The sequence below is a fragment of the Cibotium barometz genome, chromosome 40, assembly GCF_041138505.1.
Source record: "Cibotium barometz isolate CiBa-2024 chromosome 40, ASM4113850v1, whole genome shotgun sequence".
Taxonomy (NCBI): Eukaryota; Viridiplantae; Streptophyta; class Polypodiopsida; order Cyatheales; family Cibotiaceae; genus Cibotium; species Cibotium barometz.
In genome coordinates this window covers 37,382,057-37,387,858 of record NC_141085.1, presented here as the reverse complement: position 1 = coordinate 37,387,858, position 5,802 = coordinate 37,382,057, and positions in this window count along the sequence as shown.

Sequence of the window (5,802 nt, the reverse complement as noted above, 5' to 3'; positions counted from 1 at the left end):
TAAAAATTTATAATTGTGATTTATCCATATTTCAAAGAGCATTCTTGAAATTGTACATGAATCATTCCAATACATGTATATCGTCAAGGCTGAAAAAGGTGATTGCCATTCTTCTTTACATGAAGTTTTCTTTCATAGATCAACAACCTACAATAGATTTTCTAATTGTAGATAAGTTATCTTGGTGCTCCCTCCAATAAAAGTTGAATCTCTCTTAATAATGTTGTAGTTAGACTTCAAGGATGGCAAACCGATCCATTTATATCCTAGAATTAAATATGCCTCCAACACATACTCAAGCACAAAGAACTTGTAATTCAGGGGTTTGTTTGCAAATGGATTTTTTTTATTCAAGTGCCCTAAACATGGCATGCTCATGGTCTTTGTAAAAGGAATCCGCTGAAAGGATAATATTATACTGGAGGTTGGCCTAACAAATCAAAGGTCATGAGATTGTCTTCACACCATAAGTAAAGTTGAGCTTGTATCATTTTGATTGAAATGGACACTTTAATCCCAACCTCTAAACTCTATAAAGAAGATTAAGGTCAAGTTCAAGTACGAGGTTTTGTATTTCTTGTGACGCCTCTTCCTCCTCTTGCAAAAGTATTGCTATATGAGCTTCAAAGCCCAATGCTCATTGATGCTAGGTAGAAACCAATGTTTGTGTGAACAATTAGTGGATCAATATATAGGCATTTAACCTGTAAGGGAAAAAGGTTGATTTGAATTTAAGCATGGGAGCCAATATTCAAAGAAAATCGGGGAAAGAAAAGTTAAAGGCCTTTTCAACTTACGATCCTTTGAGAGTTATGGTGGTGATGGGTGTCAACTTACGATCCTTTGAGAGTTATGGCAGTTGTTGCAGTTGCAGTTGGCAGGCAACCCCGGCTGGGAATAGAAGCAAGATGATTGCTTGAGCTCGCAACTTATGATCCTTTAAGAGTTATGGCAGTTTGCAGGCAACCCGGCTGGGAATAGAAGCAAGATGATTGCTTGAGCTCGCAACAGGGTCATGGTGCATAATCATCACTAGAAGAATCAAGAAGTGAGGATAGAAAGGCAAGTACGAAAAAGTCAGAATCAGCGCTATGTAGAAGCTAGCTTGGAAGCGTATAAAAGAAGATAGGGGGTCTTTGTGGAAGTGGGTTTGGCCATTTACAAGGAGGTGATGCTACTGTAAGGACTGAAAGGAGATAAAGAGCATGAGTTTAAGAGTTTTCACCTAGCTAGCTTGAGTTTGTGGCGGTTATCATTCTTCCCATCATAGTCTTTAAACCTCACTCTTCTCTGCAAACCTTGATTCCATCATTTTATTGAGACTGCGTTGAGAGAGGAGTGTGTGAGAGAGGGTGAGAACACAACCATGAACACCAACGTGCATCAAGAAGAGAAATCAGAAGAAAATTTTGGCTAGACATTTGCAGGCCTTGCTCTCAATCAGTTTTCTTCGCACAAGGCAATCTCCTTTGTTGCAAGTGGCCTACCCAATCTTCTTTGGGATTTTAGGTGATCTTTATAAAGCTTATAGAAGGAGGATTTAAAGAAGAGGTGGAGCTGCTATCTTTTGAGGATTTTTCCAAGATGGTAATAAATGAAAGCTTAGAAGTCAAAAGAAAGTGAAGCTATCTCAAGGTTTTTACAGCTATCTAAAGTTGTGTGTTGTTTTAAGATAGGAAATACTTCTTTTCTTGTCTATATTCTACCACTTTGGAGAACCCATCATACTTGTGAAAGAGGACTAATATGCTAAACCTTGTCAAAATAATGGCAAGTCAACAAATCTGATTTGAAGCTTTGTGTCACTTTTTCTTGTGTTGTTGTGGACATTATGTGGCGTTATTTTGACATCATAATCAGTTCTTTTTAGAGAGTTTGTGAGATTTAACATCCCCATGCCACAATCATTGTATAACGTTTTTATCACTTTGTAAGATCATTGTACCCTTGTAAGTGAGTGAGTCAAGGAAAGTGTGAGTTGGTTTTGTTGGAGAGTTGGGCCTATGTTACCCCAATTTTGAGTGAGTTTAAAAATAGTTCTACTTTGATTGTATGGTTTGGGTGGGTTTGAGATCGGTTAGAAGACAACACAAACATTACATAATTCATTTTGTTCCTAATGCTGGTTTGTTTGGAGATCAAGACGACTACCATTATTTTGTCTTTGGTTCTTGAACCACGTGTCTGAAATATTGTTTGCATTGAGTTCATCATGGAGGTGATTGGTTCCTTGAGGATTGAATGTGAATGGTTTGTAATGCTAAAGCTCCCTGAATGGATGGGAAACCTATCCCCACATCTACCTGAGGAGATATTGCATGCTAAGATTTGTGAAAAAGAAGATCTCATTTGATCCAATTCATTTGATCCAATTGTAATCACAAAGTGTGGCTTGGTAGACATTGTAACTTCAAAATATATATAATGTCAACTTCAAATTAGATAGTTTGCTTTTAGTGTTGTACCAGATGCAATTAAAAACTCTCTGACTTTCTCCCACCAACACAAGGTTTCACTTGAACTACAGATATCATTGAATGTCAAAGGAAGTTGCTTTTAGATTGAGGAGAGAAAGAATTATGCTGGTCTTAATGGTTGTCTAGTCTTGTTCAACTTGTGACTATGATGAATCTTGGCTAGCTATAGAGGCATTTAAGTTTAAAGGGAAAGTCTCACATGTTTTGGTGCCCCATTGAGGATAGAGAAGCTTTGTGTTGTTAGAGGTTTGATCATCAGGTGTTAGAAACCACTTTGCAGGTCACCTTAAGACCTATGGTGGCTGGTGCAGGGTATGAGTTGTTGAAAGGAGAGAAGGGTGAGGATGTGGATAGATTTCTAAGAAGGATAGAGTTCGGATCTCTTAGCAAACAATAGGGATGATGATGCCTACAATTTATGAATGGTAGGGTTACTCTTGAAAGGAGCACCTAGGGAATGGTATGAGGATGTGCTAGCAGAAGTGGACAAGGGTGATTGGAGCACCTAACAAATGATTTTAGACGGAAGTATGGGAAAGTTGATAACCTCGAAGACCTTTCGACGAGAGAGCTTAGTATGTTGTATTAAGGGGGGGAAGAGGAAGAGATATTAGCCTTTGTAAGTAGATTTGAAGGGGTATGGAGAAGATTTTACGGGTTTTGGGAGAAAATCAAGTGCCACCAGACTTCTTGAAAAAACACAAATTTATAGGATTGTTACATGGAGTTATTAAGGAAAAGGTGGAGCTTAAGGATCCTGAAACTTATGTAGAGGTAGTCAGGTTGTCCACGAAGCAGTGGAAGAAGACGGTGAGAAAAAAAGAGCTAGTTCAAAAGGAAATAAAGACATGCATGAAGGTTAAATACGACCATGTAGAAAGGGAGCTTCGTGTAGAGGCTCCAAGGATTGTGGAGCCAAATAGAGGAAAAGATGGTCTGCATCAAGAGATTCAAAGATTGACTGAGCAAATTGGAAATCTTAATCTTGCTATGCAGATCATTCGAATCCAAGTGAGAATCCCACAAAAGGAGAAAGGCCACTGAGGAATTGAATGGAGCACTTCCAATGCTACAACTATGGAGAGAGGGCCCATATAGCTCCTCAATGTCCTTAATTGAGGAGAGAGCCGAGAGGTGTGTATCCTATCATTTAAAGGCTAGAAGGAAATAGGGATGTTGGCAATAGGGATGCAGGTAATTGAAATCAGGTGTCAATGCAAGGATAAGCATAGCCTCAAGGTCCTTTGGGTAATGTGAATGTACTTGAAGCCATTGAGAAAGAAGAAGATGAGGCTGATGCCAATACGACGAAAAGGATGTAGGGGTCGAATATAAAGATACAAGTAAAGAAACAAGAACCAAGAAGAAGAGAGAGAAGAGTAAGACAACCATGGAGCAACCAAAAATCTAGCAAGTAGGGAAACGCTAGAGCTAGAAGAAGAAAGATTGGCATGGATGATTTCCAGTTGGGTGAGGGGGAGTCCCCTTATATTCTCTTGGCTGATGTGAAGTACAAAAAGGCTGATATCACCTATGTTCAGCTTTTACAATTGGACTCTAGTATAAGAAGACAATGGCACAAGCTTGCAAAAGTTAGACAAGTAAAATTTAAGGTGCCATAGGCTAATGTGGTTCAATTGAGTAGGGTTTCTGACATTTTGCCTATTTTTAATGTTTGGGTTCATGGTAGGAAGGTGAGTAAAGTTTATCAGGATGGTGGATCCCAGGTATGTGTCATGACTAAAGAAATTGTGCATGATCTTGGATTGGGAGTGATAGGCAAGTCTATCTTCAGTGTAAAGATGGCCAATAGTTCAAAGGTGACGTCTTGGCGTGATTGAGGGAATGGAATTAAATGTTCTTGGACATAGTGGTCATTGATATGCATGCCATGCCAATAGGGGTTGGAGCATACCCCACCATTTTGGGGAGGCCTTGGTTAATTACTATGAAGTCTAGAAAGGATTGGTATAGAGGTTGCATTTGTTTGTTTTGATAGGACTAAGGAGAAAAGGATACGATATGATTTGAAGACTGGTAAGATTCTGGAAGTTGGAGAGAAGTTGGAGTCAGATGTAGGAGTTGATTTAACCTCCCTTGATAATTATGATGCTTATTCTCCAAGGTCCTCAGATGAAATTGATGATGATTCAGGATTGGATCAAAGTCTTTTGTAGCTTGAAGTAGACAGCGTGAAATGCAAATAGCTAATCATACGAGTGAACAACCTTGTGCTCAAGGTGAGAAGCCCAACATTCCAAAAGCTGAACTAGTGGAGATGCTTGCTAGTGGTCTAACTAGTGAGGAAAGAGAGTAGTATGGAGTATTGCTTGACAAGTATCCCAAGATTTTTCCCAAGGATTACGGTCAAATGAGAGGTACGTCTAGTGTGGTTCATAAGATTAAGTTGAAAGAGGGAGAAAATTCAATAGCTCAGAAGTTGAGAAGATGGTGGACTATTCAAAAATAGGTTTTAGAGGTAGAATTCACTAAGTTGTTGCAGGCTAGTTTCATATAACCTGTTGATGATGCAAAATGGGTTTCCCTTGTATTCATTGTGCCTAAAATGGGTAACAAGTGGAGAGTTTGTGTGTGGATTACAAACCTCTCAATGTAGTTATGAAGAGACATCATTATCCCCTTTCTTTCCAGGGTGAGATATTGGACGACATGAGTTTGTGTGTGGATTACAAACCTCTCAATGTAGTTACGAAGAGACATCATTATCCCCTTTCTTTCCAGGGTGAGATATTGGACGACATGAGAGATACTCAGCCTATAATGGGTTTACTGGCTATTTTCAAATTAGGATAGCCCCAGAAGATCAAAAGAAGACCAGTTTTATCACTCCATGGGGGGTATTTTTTAATACGGTTATGCCTTTTGGGCTTCTTAATGCATATGCTAGTTTTCAAAGATGGGTAGACAAGATCCATGTGCGAGTTTACCTTGGATCTTTTGTTAGAATTTTTATGGATGACTTTTGGGTTTAGAGTGAGAGGTGGATACATGTGGAAAGGCTTGACTCAGTGTTTAAACGACTTGATTAAGATGGATCCCAACTCAATCCAGCTAAATGTAAGTTAGTAAGAGATGAAGTTGTACTCTTGGGTCATGAAGTGAGTGAAAATGGCATAGCCCCAAATCATGAAAAATGGGAGAGCTTACTACAAATGGAGAGTCCAAGGTCAACCAAGGATCATATGAGTTTTGTTAAAAAACTCAGGTATTTGTCTAGATCCTTTTGTATGCTTGTAGAATATGTTTACCCCTTGCAAAAGGCCAGTCACAACGAGATCCATTTATGTGGAGTTAGGTGGAAGAG